Source organism: Phalangium opilio, unplaced genomic scaffold, assembly GCF_054372755.1.
Source record: "Phalangium opilio isolate 3A_F unplaced genomic scaffold, DU_Popi_V2 ptg000082l_1, whole genome shotgun sequence".
Taxonomy (NCBI): domain Eukaryota; kingdom Metazoa; phylum Arthropoda; class Arachnida; order Opiliones; family Phalangiidae; genus Phalangium; species Phalangium opilio.
The window spans coordinates 17,073,614-17,088,454 of record NW_028324189.1 but is presented as its reverse complement, the minus strand read 5'-3'; the positions used below and the strand labels follow the sequence as shown (position 1 = coordinate 17,088,454).

Genomic DNA, 14,841 nt, shown 5'->3' with positions numbered 1-14,841 from the left:
TGCAGCGTCGAGCGCATACAGTACTTGGGAATACTGCGTGCCGTTTGTTTTTTCACTTTTGTTTCCTCTTTTAAATTCCACCAGATATGAAAAAAGCAAACATATCTTCTTTTTGTTATTGTTTTATAAAGATGAAGGTTAATTAAATTCAAATTTTTAACTAGCACTCTCGGCAACGGCCATATCACGCTGAATTCACCGGTTCTCGTCCGATAACCGAAGTTAAGCAGCGTCGAGCGCAGTCATTACTTGGGAGGGAGACCACTTAGGAACACTGCGTGCCGTTGGCTTTTTCACTTTTTTTCCTCTTTTAAATTTTAATAGATATGAAAAAAGCAAACATGTTTTCTTTTTGTTATTGTTTTAAAATGATGAAGGTTAATTTGTCTCACATAATTTAAATTCGAATTATTAACTAGCACTCTCGGCAACGGCCATATCACGCTGAGAACACCGGTTCTCGTCCGATCGCCGACGTTAGCAGCGTCGAGCGCAGTCAGTACTTGGGAATACTGCGTGCCGTTTGCTTTTTCACTTTTGTTTCCTCTTTCAAATTCCACCAGATATGAAAAAAGCAAACATATCTTCTTTTTGTTATTGTTTTATAAAGATGAAAGTTAATTAAATTCAAATTATTAACTAGCACTCTTGGCAACGGCCATATCACGCTGAATACACCGGTTCTCGTCCGATAACCGAAGTTAAGCAGCGTCGAGCGCAGTCATTACTTGGGAGGGAGACCACTTAGGAACACTGCGTGCCGTTTGCTTTTTCACTTTTGTTTCCTCTTTTAAATTCCACCAGATATGAAAAAAGCAAACATATTTTCTTTTTGTTATTGTTTGAAAAAGATGAAGGTTAATTTGTCTCACTTAATTTAAATTCGAATTATTAACTAGCACTCTCGGCAACGGCCATATCACGATGAAAACACCGGTTCACTTCCGATCACCGAAGTTATGCAGCGTCGAGCGCATACAGTACTTGGGAATACTGCGTGCCGTTTGTTTTTTCACTTTTGTTTCCTCTTTTAAATTCCACCAGATATGAAAAAAGCAAACATATCTTCTTTTTGTTATTGTTTTATAAAGATGAAGGTTAATTAAATTCAAATTTTTAACTAGCACTCTCGGCAACGGCCATATCACGCTGAATTCACCGGTTCTCGTCCGATAACCGAAGTTAAGCAGCGTCGAGCGCATACAGTACTTGGGAATACTGCGTGCCGTTTGTTTTTTCACTTTTGTTTCCTCTTTTAAATTCCACCAGATATGAAAAAAGCAAACATATCTTCTTTTTGTTATTGTTTTATAAAGATGAAGGTTAATTAAATTCAAATTATTAACTAGCACTCTCGGCAACGGCCATATCACGCTGAATTCACCGGTTCTCGTCCGATAACCGAAGTTAAGCAGCGTCGAGCGCAGTCACTACTTGGGAGGGAGACCACTTAGGAACACTGCGTGCCGTTGGCTTTTTCACTTTTTTTTCCTCTTTTAAATTTTAATAGATATGAAAAAAGCAAACATGTTTTCTTTTTGTTATTGTTTTAAAATGATGAAGGTTAATTTGTCTCACTTAATTTAAATTCGAATTATTAACTAGCACTCTCGGCAACGGCCATATCACGCTGAGAACACCGGTTCTCGTCCGATCGCCGACGTTAGCAGCGTCGAGCGCAGTCAGTACTTGGGAATACTGCGTGCCGTTTGCTTTTTCACTTTTGTTTCCTCTTTCAAATTCCACCAGATATGAAAAAAGCAAACATATCTTCTTTTTGTTATTGTTTTATAAAGATGAAAGTTAATTAAATTCAAATTATTAACTAGCACTCTCGGCAACGGCCATATCACGCTGAATACACCGGTTCTCGTCCGATAACCAAAGTTAAGCAGCGTCGAGCGCAGTCAGTACTTGGGAGGGCGACCACTTAGGAACACTGCGTGCCGTTTGCTTTTTCACTTTTGTTTCCTCTTTTAAATTCCACCAGATATGAAAAAAGCAAACATATTTTCTTTTTGTTATTGTTTTATAAAGAAGAAAGTTAATTTGTCTCACTTAATTTAAATTCGAATTATTATCTAGCACTCTCGGCAACGGCCATATCACGCTGAGAACAACGGTTCTCGTCCGATCGCCGACGTTAGCAGCGTCGAGCGCAGTCAGTACTTGGGAATACTGCGTGCCGTTTGCTTTTTCACTTTTGTTTCCTCTTTCAAATTCCACCAGATATGAAAAAAGCAAACATATCTCCTTTTTGTTATTGTTTTATAAAGAAGAAAGTTAATTAAATTCAAATTATTAACTAGCATTCTCGGCAACGGCCATATCACGCTGAATACACCGGTTCTCGTCCGATAACCGAAGTTAAGCAGCGTCGAGCGCAGTCATTACTTGGGAGGGAGACCACTTAGGAACACTGCGTGCCGTTGGCTTTTTCACTTTTTTTCCTCTTTTAAATTTTAATAGATATGAAAAAAGCAAACATGTTTTCTTTTTGTTATTGTTTTAAAATGATGAAGGTTAATTTGTCTCACTTAAATTAAATTCGAATTATTAACTAGCACTCTCGGCAACGGCCATATCACGATGAAAACACCGGTTCACTTCCGATCACCGAAGTTATGCAGCGTCGAGCGCATACAGTACTTGGGAATACTGCGTGCCGTTTGTTTTTTCACTTTTGTTTCCTCTTTTAAATTCCACCAGATATGAAAAAAGCAAACATATCTTCTTTTTGTTATTGTTTTATAAAGATGAAGGTTAATTAAATTCAAATTTTTAACTAGCACTCTCGGCAACGGCCATATCACGCTGAATTCACCGGTTCTCGTCCGATAACCGAAGTTAAGCAGCGTCGAGCGCAGTCATTACTTGGGAGGGAGACCACTTAGGAACACTGCGTGCCGTTGGCTTTTTCACTTTTTTTCCTCTTTTAAATTTTAATAGATATGAAAAAAGCAAACATGTTTTCTTTTTGTTATTGTTTTAAAATGATGAAGGTTAATTTGTCTCACATAATTTAAATTCGAATTATTAACTAGCACTCTCGGCAACGGCCATATCACGCTGAGAACACCGGTTCTCGTCCGATCGCCGACGTTAGCAGCGTCGAGCGCAGTCAGTACTTGGGAATACTGCGTGCCGTTTGCTTTTTCACTTTTGTTTCCTCTTTCAAATTCCACCAGATATGAAAAAAGCAAACATATCTTCTTTTTGTTATTGTTTTATAAAGATGAAAGTTAATTAAATTCAAATTATTAACTAGCACTCTTGGCAACGGCCATATCACGCTGAATACACCGGTTCTCGTCCGATAACCGAAGTTAAGCAGCGTCGAGCGCAGTCATTACTTGGGAGGGAGACCACTTAGGAACACTGCGTGCCGTTTGCTTTTTCACTTTTGTTTCCTCTTTTAAATTCCACCAGATATGAAAAAAGCAAACATATTTTCTTTTTGTTATTGTTTTATAAAGAAGAAAGTTAATTTGTCTCACTTAATTTAAATTCGAATTATTATCTAGCACTCTCGGCAACGGCCATATCACGCTGAGAACAACGGTTCTCGTCCGATCGCCGACGTTAGCAGCGTCGAGCGCAGTCAGTACTTGGGAATACTGCGTGCCGTTTGCTTTTTCACTTTTGTTTCCTCTTTCAAATTCCACCAGATATGAAAAAAGCAAACATATCTCCTTTTTGTTATTGTTTTATAAAGAAGAAAGTTAATTAAATTCAAATTATTAACTAGCATTCTCGGCAACGGCCATATCACGCTGAATACACCGGTTCTCGTCCGATAACCGAAGTTAAGCAGCGTCGAGCGCAGTCATTACTTGGGAGGGAGACCACTTAGGAACACTGCGTGCCGTTGGCTTTTTCACTTTTTTTTCCTCTTTTAAATTTTAATAGATATGAAAAAAGCAAACAGGTTTTCTTTTTGTTATTGTTTTAAAATGATGAAGGTTAATTTGTCTCACTTAATTTAAATTCGAATTATTAACTAGTACTCTCGGCAACGGCCATATCACGCTGAAAACACCGGTTCACGTCCGATCACCGAAGTTATGCAGCGTCGAGCGCATACAGTACTTGGGAATACTGCGTGCCGTTTGTTTTTTCACTTTTGTTTCCTCTTTCAAATTCCACCAGATATGAAAAAAGCAAACATATCTCCTTTTTGTTATTGTTTTATAAAGAAGAAAGTTAATTAAATTCAAATTATTAACTAGCATTCTCGGCAACGGCCATATCACGCTGAATACACCGGTTCTCGTCCGATAACCGAAGTTAAGCAGCGTCGAGCGCAGTCATTACTTGGGAGGGAGACCACTTAGGAACACTGCGTGCCGTTGGCTTTTTCACTTTTTTTCCTCTTTTAAATTTTAATAGATATGAAAAAAGCAAACATGTTTTCTTTTTGTTATTGTTTTAAAATGATGAAGGTTAATTTGTCTCACTTAAATTAAATTCGAACTATTAACTAGCACTCTCGGCAACGGCCATATCACGATGAAAACACCGGTTCACTTCCGATCACCGAAGTTATGCAGCGTCGAGCGCATACAGTACTTGGGAATACTGCGTGCCGTTTGTTTTTTCACTTTTGTTTCCTCTTTTAAATTCCACCAGATATGAAAAAAGCAAACATATCTTCTTTTTGTTATTGTTTTATAAAGATGAAGGTTAATTAAATTCAAATTTTTAACTAGCACTCTCGGCAACGGCCATATCACGCTGAATTCACCGGTTCTCGTCCGATAACCGAAGTTAAGCAGCGTCGAGCGCAGTCATTACTTGGGAGGGAGACCACTTAGGAACAATGCGTGCCGTTGGCTTTTTCACTTTTTTTCCTCTTTTAAATTTTAATAGATATGAAAAAAGCAAACATGTTTTCTTTTTGTTATTGTTTTAAAATGATGAAGGTTAATTTGTCTCACATAATTTAAATTCGAATTATTAACTAGCACTCTCGGCAACGGCCATATCACGCTGAGAACACCGGTTCTCGTCCGATCGCCGACGTTAGCAGCGTCGAGCGCAGTCAGTACTTGGGAATACTGCGTGCCGTTTGCTTTTTCACTTTTGTTTCCTCTTTCAAATTCCACCAGATATGAAAAAAGCAAACATATCTTCTTTTTGTTATTGTTTTATAAAGATGAAAGTTAATTAAATTCAAATTATTAACTAGCACTCTTGGCAACGGCCATATCACGCTGAATACACCGGTTCTCGTCCGATAACCGAAGTTAAGCAGCGTCGAGCGCAGTCATTACTTGGGAGGGAGAACACTTAGGAACACTGCGTGCCGTTTGCTTTTTCACTTTTGTTTCCTCTTTTAAATTCCACCAGATATGAAAAAAGCAAACATATTTTCTTTTTGTTATTGTTTTATAAAGAAGAAAGTTAATTTGTCTCACTTAATTTAAATTCGAATTATTATCTAGCACTCTCGGCAACGGCCATATCACGCTGAGAACAACGGTTCTCGTCCGATCGCCGACGTTAGCAGCGTCGAGCGCAGTCAGTACTTGGGAATACTGCGTGCCGTTTGCTTTTTCACTTTTGTTTCCTCTTTCAAATTCCACCAGATATGAAAAAAGCAAACATATCTCCTTTTTGTTATTGTTTTATAAAGAAGAAAGTTAATTAAATTCAAATTATTAACTAGCATTCTCGGCAACGGCCATATCACGCTGAATACACCGGTTCTCGTCCGATAACCGAAGTTAAGCAGCGTCGAGCGCAGTCATTACTTGGGAGGGAGACCACTTAGGAACACTGCGTGCCGTTGGCTTTTTCACTTTTTTTCCTCTTTTAAATTTTAATAGATATGAAAAAAGCAAACATGTTTTCTTTTTGTTATTGTTTTAAAATGATGAAGGTTAATTTGTCTCACATAATTTAAATTCGAATTATTAACTAGCACTCTCGGCAACGGCCATATCACGCTGAAAACACCGGTTCACGTCCGATCACCGAAGTTAAGCAGCGTCGAGCGCATACAGTACTTGGGAATACTGCGTGCCGTTTGTTTTTTCACTTTTGTTTCCTCTTTTAAATTCCACCAGATATGAAAAAAGCAAACATATCTTCTTTTTGTTATTGTTTTCTAAAGATGAAGGTTAATTAAATTCAAATTATTAACTAGCACTATCGGCAACGGCCATATCACGCTGAATACACCGGTTCTCGTCCGATAACCAAAGTTAAGCAGCGTCGAGCGCAGTCAGTACCTGGGAGGGCGAAAACTTAGGAACACTGCGTGCCGTTAGCTTTTTCACTTTTTTTCCTCTTTTAAATTCCAATAGATATGAAAAAAGCAAACATATTTTCTTTTTGTTATTGTTTGAAAAAGATGAAGGTTAATTTGTCTCACTTAATTTAAATTCGAATTATTAACTAGCACTCTCGGCAACGGCCATATCACGATGAAAACACCGGTTCACTTCCGATCACCGAAGTTATGCAGCGTCGAGCGCATACAGTACTTGGGAATACTGCGTGCCGTTTGTTTTTTCACTTTTGTTTCCTCTTTTAAATTCCACCAGATATGAAAAAAGCAAACATATCTTCTTTTTGTTATTGTTTTATAAAGATGAAGGTTAATTAAATTCAAATTATTAACTAGCACTCTCAGCAACGGCCATATCACGCTGAATTCACCGGTTCTCGTCCGATAACCGAAGTTAAGCAGCGTCGAGCGCAGTCACTACTTGGGAGGGAGACCACTCAGGAACACTGCGTGCCGTTGGCTTTTTCACTTTTTTTCCTCTTTTAAATTTTTATAGATATGAAAAAAGCAAACATGTTTTCTTTTTGTTATTGTTTTAAAATGATGAAGGTTAATTTGTCTCACTTAATTTAAATTCGAATTATTAACTAGCACTCTCGGCAACGGCCATATCACGCTGAGAACACCGGTTCTCGTCCGATCGCCGACGTTAGCAGCGTCGGTATGGTCCCATTTCTCCCAATTCTGTGTTTCCCAAAATACATTTTTATCCCAAACTTTCCGATTCCCAGTTCTCCCAATCTTATATTTTCCAATCGGAGTTTTTATCCCAAACTATTCAATTCTCATTTCTCCCAATCGAATGGTTTCGTCTAATATTTTATGCTGCAAATGGTTGCTTTCAAAACGTTAGGTTAGGTTAGGTTATTATCCTATTAATTAGCTGCCACCTTTTCCAAAACATTCTCCTACTAATTAGCTGCTACCTTTTAAAAAATATTCTCCTAATAGTTAGCTGCCACCTTTTCCAAAATATTCTCTTATTAATTAGTTGCCACCTTTTCCAAAATATTCTCCTATTAATTAGTTGCCACCTTTTCCAAAATATTCTCCTATTAATTAGTTGCCACCTTTTCCAAAATACTCTCCTATTAATTAGTTGCCACCTTTTCCAAAATATTCTCCTAATCATTAGTTGCCACCTTTTCCAAAATATTCTCCTATTAATTAGTTGCCACCTTTTCCAAAATATTCTCCTATTAATTAGTTGCCACCTTTTCCAAAATATTCTCCTATTAATTAGTTGCCACCTTTTCCAGAATATTCTCCTAATCATTAGTTGCCACCTTTTCCAAAATATTCTCCTATTAATTAGTTGCCACCTTTTCCAAAATATTCTCCTATTAATTAGTTGCCGTCTTTTCCTAAATATTCTCCTATTAATTAGTTGCCACCTTTTCCAAAATATTCTCCTATTAATTAGTTGCCACCTTTTCCAAAGTATTCTCCTATTAATTAGTTGCCACCTTTTCCAAAGTATTCTCCTATTAATTAGTTGCCAATTTTCCAAAATATTCTCCTATTAATTAGTTGCCACCTTTTCCAAAATATTCTCCTATTAATTAGTTGCCACCTTTTCCAAAATATTCTCCTATTAATTAGTTGCCGCCTTTTCCTAAATATTCTCCTATTAATTAGCTGCCACCTTTTCCAAAACATTCAACAACGCCTGAATTTAATATTTTTCGGTTCATTTGATGTACCTTAATGCTTTTGGGGGGTTGCACATAAGTCAATTTGGCTTAGCAACCCTATTCCTCCAATAAATAAATACATAAATAAATTCTCCTATTAATTAGCTGCCACCTTTTCCAAAATATTTTCCTAATAGTTAGCTGCCACCTTTTCCAAAACAATGGTTCCTTTAATTCGTTGCCACCTTTTCCAAAATATTCTCCAATTAATTAGTTGCCACCTTTTCCAAAATATTCTCCTATTAATTAGTTGCCACCTTTTTCTAAATATTCTCCTATTAATTAGCTGCCACCTTTTTCTAAATATTCTCCTATTAATTAGCTGCCACCTTTTCCAAAATATTCTCCTAATAGTTAGCTGCCACCTTTTCCTAAACATTCTCCTACTGAATATGTAAAACATATCATTGTTAATAAAACAAAAAAACTCTTTTTGAACTTATTAACATATGTTTTATGCTGAATTGGGACAAAAGAAATTGGGGGAAAAAACATAGTGTTGGGTCAAATGGGATTGGGAGATATGGGAATTGGGAGAAACTGTTTGGGTTAAATGGGAGTAAATCGCAGCGTCGAGCGCAGTCAGTACTTGGGAATACTGCGTGCCGTTTGCTTTTTCACTTTTGTTTCCTCTTTCAAATTCCACCAGATATGAAAAAAGCAAACATATCTTCTTTTTGTTATTGTTTTATAAAGAAGAAAGCTAATTAAATTCAAATTATTAACTAGCATTCTCGGCAACGGCCATATCACGCTGAATACACCGGTTCTCGTCCGATAACCGAAGTTAAGCAGCGTCGAGCGCAGTCATTACTTGGGAGGGAGACAACTTAGGAACACTGCGTGCCGTTGGCTTTTTCACTTTATTTTCCTCTTTTAAATTTTAATAGATATGTAAAAAGCAAACAGGTTTTCATTTTGTTATTGTTTTAAAATGATGAAGGTTAATTTGTCTCACTTAATTTAAATTCGAATTATTAACTAGCACTCTCGGCAACGGCCATATCACGCTGAAAACACCGGTTCACGTCCGATCACCGAAGTTAAGCAGCGTCGAGCGCATACAGTACTTGGGAATACTGCGTGCCGTTTGTTTTTTCACTTTTGTTTCCTCTTTTAAATTCCACCAGATATGAAAAAAGCAAACATATCTTCTTTTTGTTATTGTTTTATAAAGATGAAGGTTAATTAAATTCAAATTATTAACTAGCACTCTCGGCAACGGCCATATCACGCTGAATACACCGGTTCTCGTCCGATAACCAAAGTTAAGCAGCGTCGAGCGCAGTCAGTACTTGGGAGGGCGACCACTTAGGAACACTGCGTGCGGTTAGCTTTTTCACTTTTTTTTCCTCTTTTAAATTCCAATAGATATGAAAAAAAGCAAACATATTTTCTTTTTGTTATTGTTTGAAAAAGATGAAGGTTAATTTGTCTCACTTAATTTAAATTCGAATTATTATCTAGCACTCTCGGCAACGGCCATATCACGCTGAGAACACCGGTTCTCGTCCGATCGCCGACGTTAGCAGCGTCAAGCGCAGTCGTTACTTGGGAATACTGCGTGCCGTTTGCTTTTTCACTTTTGTTTCCTCTTTCAAATTCCACCAGATATGAAAAAAGCAAACATATCTCCTTTTTGTTATTGTTTTATAAAGAAGAAAGTTAATTAAATTCAAATTATTAACTACCATTCTCGGCAACGGCCATATCACGCTGAATACACCGGTTCTCGTCCGATAACCGAAGTTAAGCAGCGTCGAGCGCAGTCACTACTTGGGAGGGAGACCACTTAGGAACACTGCGTGCCGTTGGCTTTTTCACTTTTTTTCCTCTTTTAAATTTTAATAGATATGAAAAAAGCAAACATGTTTTCTTTTTGTTATTGTTTTAAAATGATGAAGGTTAATTTGTCTCACTTAAATTAAATTCGAATTATTAACTAGCACTCTCGGCAACGGCCATATCACGATGAAAACACCGGTTCACTTCCGATCACCGAAGTTATGCAGCGTCGAGCGCATACAGTACTTGGGAATACTGCGTGCCGTTTGTTTTTTCACTTTTGTTTCCTCTTTTAAATTCCACCAGATATGAAAAAAGCAAACATATCTTCTTTTTGTTATTGTTTTATAAAGATGAAGGTTAATTAAATTCAAATTATTAACTAGCACTCTCGGCAACGGCCATATCACGCTGAATTCACCGGTTCTCGTCCGATAACCGAAGTTAAGCAGCGTCGAGCGCAGTCACTACTTGGGAGGGAGACCACTTAGGAACACTGCGTGCCGTTGGCTTTTTCACTTTTTTTTCCTCTTTTAAATTTTAATAGATATGAAAAAAGCAAAAATGTTTTCTTTTTGTTATTGTTTTAAAATGATGAAGGTTAATTTGTCTCACTTAATTTAAATTCGAATTATTAACTAGCACTCTCGGCAACGGCCATATCACGCTGAAAACACCGGTTCACGTCCGATCACCGAAGTTAAGCAGCGTCGAGGGCATACAGTACTTGGGAATACTGCGTGCCGTTTGTTTTTTCACTTTTGTTTCCTCTTTTAAATTCCACCAGATATGAAAAAAGCAAACATATCTTCTTTTTGTTATTGTTTTATAAAGATGAAGGTTAATTAAATTCAAATTATTAACTAGCACTATCGGCAACGGCCATATCACGCTGAATACACCGGTTCTCGTCCGATAACCAAAGTTAAGCAGCGTCGAGCGCAGTCAGTACTTGGGAGGGCGACCACTTAGGAACACTGCGTGCCGTTAGCTTTTTCACTTTTTTTTCCTCTTTTAAATTCCAATAGATATGAAAAAAGCAAACATATTTTCTTTTTGTTATTGTTTGAAAAAGATGAAGGTTAATTTGTCTCACTTAATTTAAATTCGAATTATTAACTAGCACTCTCGGCAACGGCCATATCACGATGAAAACACCGGTTCACTTCCGATCACCGAAGTTATGCAGCGTCGAGCGCATACAGTACTTGGGAATACTGCGTGCCGTTTGTTTTTTCACTTTTGTTTCCTCTTTTAAATTCCACCAGATATGAAAAAAGCAAACATATCTTCTTTTTGTTATTGTTTTATAAAGATGAAGGTTAATTAAATTCAGATTATTAACTAGCACTCTCGGCAACGGCCATATCACGCTGAATTCACCGGTTCTCGTCCGATAACCGAAGTTAAGCAGCGTCGAGCGCAGTCACTACTTGGGAGGGAGACCACTTAGGAACACTGCGTGCCGTTGGCTTTTTCACTTTTTTTTCCTCTTTTAAATTTTAATAGATATGAAAAAAGCAAACATGTTTTCTTTTTGTTATTGTTTTAAAATGATGAAGGTTAATTTGTCTCACTTAATTTAAATTCGAATTATTAACTAGCACTCTCGGCAACGGCCATATCACGCTGAGAACACCGGTTCTCGTCCGATCGCCGACGTTAGCAGCGTCGAGCGCAGTCAGTACTTGGGAATACTGCGTGCCGTTTGCTTTTTCACTTTTGTTTCCTCTTTCAAATTCCACCAGATATGAAAAAAGCAAACATATCTTCTTTTTGTTATTGTTTTATAAAGATGAAAGTTAATTAAATTCAAATTATTATTTAGCACTCTCGGCAACGGCCATATCACGCTGAATACACCGGTTCTCGTCCGATAACCAAAGTTAAGCAGCGTCGAGCGCAGTCAGTACTTGGGAGGGCGACCACTTAGGAACACTGCGTCCCGTTTGCTTTTTCACTTTTGTTTCCTCTTTTAAATTCCACCAGATATGAAAAAAGCAAACATATTTTCTTTTTGTTATTGTTTTATAAAGAAGAAAGTTAATTTGTCTCACTTAATTTAAATTCGAATTATTATCTAGCACTCTCGGCAACGGCCATATCACGCTGAGAACACCGGTTCTCGTCCGATCGCCGACGTTAGCAGCGTCGAGCGCAGTCAGTACTTGGGAATACTGCGTGCCGTTTGCTTTTTCACTTTTGTTTCCTCTTTCAAATTCCACCAGATATGAAAAAAGCAAACATATCTCCTTTTTGTTATTGTTTTATAAAGAAGAAAGTTAATTAAATTCAAATTATTAACTAGCATTCTCGGCAACGGCCATATCACGCTGAATACACCGGTTCTCGTCCGATAACCGAAGTTAAGCAGCGTCGAGCGCAGTCATTACTTGGGAGGGAGACCACTTAGGAACACTGCGTGCCGTTGGCTTTTTCACTTTTTTTCCTCTTTTAAATTTTAATAGATATGAAAAAAGCAAACATGTTTTCTTTTTGTTATTGTTTTAAAATGATGAAGGTTAATTTGTCTCACTTAAATTAAATTCGAATTATTAACTAGCACTCTCGGCAACGGCCATATCACGATGAAAACACCGGTTCACTTCCGATCACCGAAGTTATGCAGCGTCGAGCGCATACAGTACTTGGGAATACTGCGTGCCGTTTGTTTTTTCACTTTTGTTTCCTCTTTTAAATTCCACCAGATATGAAAAAAGCAAACATATCTTCTTTTTGTTATTGTTTTATAAAGATGAAGGTTAATTAAATTCAAATTATTAACTAGCACTCTCGGCAACGGCCATATCACGCTGAATTCACCGGTTCTCGTCCGATAACCGAAGTTAAGCAGCGTCGAGCGCAGTCACTACTTGGGAGGGAGACCACTTAGGAACACTGCGTGCCGTTGGCTTTTTCACTTTTTTTTCCTCTTTTAAATTTTAATAGATATGAAAAAAGCAAAAATGTTTTCTTTTTGTTATTGTTTTAAAATGATGAAGGTTAATTTGTCTCACTTAATTTAAATTCGAATTATTAACTAGCACTCTCGGCAACGGCCATATCACGCTGAAAACACCGGTTCACGTCCGATCACCGAAGTTAAGCAGCGTCGAGGGCATACAGTACTTGGGAATACTGCGTGCCGTTTGTTTTTTCACTTTTGTTTCCTCTTTTAAATTCCACCAGATATGAAAAAAGCAAACATATCTTCTTTTTGTTATTGTTTTATAAAGATGAAGGTTAATTAAATTCAAATTATTAACTAGCACTATCGGCAACGGCCATATCACGCTGAATACACCGGTTCTCGTCCGATAACCAAAGTTAAGCAGCGTCGAGCGCAGTCAGTACTTGGGAGGGCGACCACTTAGGAACACTGCGTGCCGTTAGCTTTTTCACTTTTTTTTCCTCTTTTAAATTCCAATAGATATGAAAAAAGCAAACATATTTTCTTTTTGTTATTGTTTGAAAAAGATGAAGGTTAATTTGTCTCACTTAATTTAAATTCGAATTATTAACTAGCACTCTCGGCAACGGCCATATCACGATGAAAACACCGGTTCACTTCCGATCACCGAAGTTATGCAGCGTCGAGCGCATACAGTACTTGGGAATACTGCGTGCCGTTTGTTTTTTCACTTTTGTTTCCTCTTTTAAATTCCACCAGATATGAAAAAAGCAAACATATCTTCTTTTTGTTATTGTTTTATAAAGATGAAGGTTAATTAAATTCAGATTATTAACTAGCACTCTCGGCAACGGCCATATCACGCTGAATTCACCGGTTCTCGTCCGATAACCGAAGTTAAGCAGCGTCGAGCGCAGTCACTACTTGGGAGGGAGACCACTTAGGAACACTGCGTGCCGTTGGCTTTTTCACTTTTTTTTCCTCTTTTAAATTTTAATAGATATGAAAAAAGCAAACATGTTTTCTTTTTGTTATTGTTTTAAAATGATGAAGGTTAATTTGTCTCACTTAATTTAAATTCGAATTATTAACTAGCACTCTCGGCAACGGCCATATCACGCTGAGAACACCGGTTCTCGTCCGATCGCCGACGTTAGCAGCGTCGAGCGCAGTCAGTACTTGGGAATACTGCGTGCCGTTTGCTTTTTCACTTTTGTTTCCTCTTTCAAATTCCACCAGATATGAAAAAAGCAAACATATCTTCTTTTTGTTATTGTTTTATAAAGATGAAAGTTAATTAAATTCAAATTATTATTTAGCACTCTCGGCAACGGCCATATCACGCTGAATACACCGGTTCTCGTCCGATAACCAAAGTTAAGCAGCGTCGAGCGCAGTCAGTACTTGGGAGGGCGACCACTTAGGAACACTGCGTCCCGTTTGCTTTTTCACTTTTGTTTCCTCTTTTAAATTCCACCAGATATGAAAAAAGCAAACATATTTTCTTTTTGTTATTGTTTTATAAAGAAGAAAGTTAATTTGTCTCACTTAATTTAAATTCGAATTATTATCTAGCACTCTCGGCAACGGCCATATCACGCTGAGAACACCGGTTCTCGTCCGATCGCCGACGTTAGCAGCGTCGAGCGCAGTCAGTACTTGGGAATACTGCGTGCCGTTTGCTTTTTCACTTTTGTTTCCTCTTTCAAATTCCACCAGATATGAAAAAAGCAAACATATCTCCTTTTTGTTATTGTTTTATAAAGAAGAAAGTTAATTAAATTCAAATTATTAACTAGCATTCTCGGCAACGGCCATATCACGCTGAATACACCGGTTCTCGTCCGATAACCGAAGTTAAGCAGCGTCGAGCGCAGTCATTACTTGGGAGGGAGACCACTTAGGAACACTGCGTGCCGTTGGCTTTTTCACTTTTTTTCCTCTTTTAAATTTTAATAGATATGAAAAAAGCAAACATGTTTTCTTTTTGTTATTGTTTTAAAATGATGAAGGTTAATTTGTCTCACTTAAATTAAATTCGAATTATTAACCAGCACTCTCGGCAACGGCCATATCACGATGAAAACACCGGTTCACTTCCGATCACCGAAGTTATGCAGCGTCGAGCGCATACAGTACTTGGGAATACTGCGTGCCGT

General features: G+C 37.7%; 27 pseudogenes; all 27 read left to right on the top strand.

Annotated features, from left to right (window-relative positions):
- The first annotated feature begins 171 nt into the window (after positions 1-171).
- LOC149653163 (5S ribosomal RNA) lies at positions 172-290 on the top strand (annotated as a pseudogene).
- Positions 291-650: 360 nt separating this feature from the next.
- On the top strand, positions 651-769 carry LOC149653162 (5S ribosomal RNA; annotated as a pseudogene).
- Positions 770-1,356: 587 nt separating this feature from the next.
- Positions 1,357-1,475, top strand: LOC149653161 (5S ribosomal RNA; annotated as a pseudogene).
- Positions 1,476-1,836: 361 nt separating this feature from the next.
- Positions 1,837-1,955, top strand: LOC149653160 (5S ribosomal RNA; annotated as a pseudogene).
- Positions 1,956-2,316: 361 nt separating this feature from the next.
- On the top strand, positions 2,317-2,435 carry LOC149653159 (5S ribosomal RNA; annotated as a pseudogene).
- Positions 2,436-2,796: 361 nt separating this feature from the next.
- LOC149653158 (5S ribosomal RNA) lies at positions 2,797-2,915 on the top strand (annotated as a pseudogene).
- Positions 2,916-3,275: 360 nt separating this feature from the next.
- LOC149653157 (5S ribosomal RNA) lies at positions 3,276-3,394 on the top strand (annotated as a pseudogene).
- Positions 3,395-3,755: 361 nt separating this feature from the next.
- On the top strand, positions 3,756-3,874 carry LOC149653156 (5S ribosomal RNA; annotated as a pseudogene).
- A 362-nt stretch (positions 3,875-4,236) lies between these two features.
- On the top strand, positions 4,237-4,355 carry LOC149653155 (5S ribosomal RNA; annotated as a pseudogene).
- Positions 4,356-4,716: 361 nt separating this feature from the next.
- On the top strand, positions 4,717-4,835 carry LOC149653154 (5S ribosomal RNA; annotated as a pseudogene).
- Positions 4,836-5,195: 360 nt separating this feature from the next.
- Positions 5,196-5,314, top strand: LOC149653153 (5S ribosomal RNA; annotated as a pseudogene).
- Positions 5,315-5,675: 361 nt separating this feature from the next.
- LOC149653152 (5S ribosomal RNA) lies at positions 5,676-5,794 on the top strand (annotated as a pseudogene).
- Positions 5,795-6,155: 361 nt separating this feature from the next.
- On the top strand, positions 6,156-6,274 carry LOC149653151 (5S ribosomal RNA; annotated as a pseudogene).
- Positions 6,275-6,635: 361 nt separating this feature from the next.
- LOC149653150 (5S ribosomal RNA) lies at positions 6,636-6,754 on the top strand (annotated as a pseudogene).
- A 1,968-nt stretch (positions 6,755-8,722) lies between these two features.
- Positions 8,723-8,841, top strand: LOC149653149 (5S ribosomal RNA; annotated as a pseudogene).
- A 362-nt stretch (positions 8,842-9,203) lies between these two features.
- LOC149653148 (5S ribosomal RNA) lies at positions 9,204-9,322 on the top strand (annotated as a pseudogene).
- Positions 9,323-9,684: 362 nt separating this feature from the next.
- Positions 9,685-9,803, top strand: LOC149653147 (5S ribosomal RNA; annotated as a pseudogene).
- Positions 9,804-10,164: 361 nt separating this feature from the next.
- On the top strand, positions 10,165-10,283 carry LOC149653146 (5S ribosomal RNA; annotated as a pseudogene).
- Positions 10,284-10,645: 362 nt separating this feature from the next.
- On the top strand, positions 10,646-10,764 carry LOC149653145 (5S ribosomal RNA; annotated as a pseudogene).
- A 362-nt stretch (positions 10,765-11,126) lies between these two features.
- LOC149653144 (5S ribosomal RNA) lies at positions 11,127-11,245 on the top strand (annotated as a pseudogene).
- Positions 11,246-11,606: 361 nt separating this feature from the next.
- LOC149653143 (5S ribosomal RNA) lies at positions 11,607-11,725 on the top strand (annotated as a pseudogene).
- A 361-nt stretch (positions 11,726-12,086) lies between these two features.
- LOC149653142 (5S ribosomal RNA) lies at positions 12,087-12,205 on the top strand (annotated as a pseudogene).
- Positions 12,206-12,566: 361 nt separating this feature from the next.
- Positions 12,567-12,685, top strand: LOC149653141 (5S ribosomal RNA; annotated as a pseudogene).
- A 362-nt stretch (positions 12,686-13,047) lies between these two features.
- On the top strand, positions 13,048-13,166 carry LOC149653140 (5S ribosomal RNA; annotated as a pseudogene).
- A 362-nt stretch (positions 13,167-13,528) lies between these two features.
- LOC149653139 (5S ribosomal RNA) lies at positions 13,529-13,647 on the top strand (annotated as a pseudogene).
- Positions 13,648-14,008: 361 nt separating this feature from the next.
- Positions 14,009-14,127, top strand: LOC149653138 (5S ribosomal RNA; annotated as a pseudogene).
- Positions 14,128-14,488: 361 nt separating this feature from the next.
- On the top strand, positions 14,489-14,607 carry LOC149653137 (5S ribosomal RNA; annotated as a pseudogene).
- Positions 14,608-14,841: the final 234 nt, after the last annotated feature.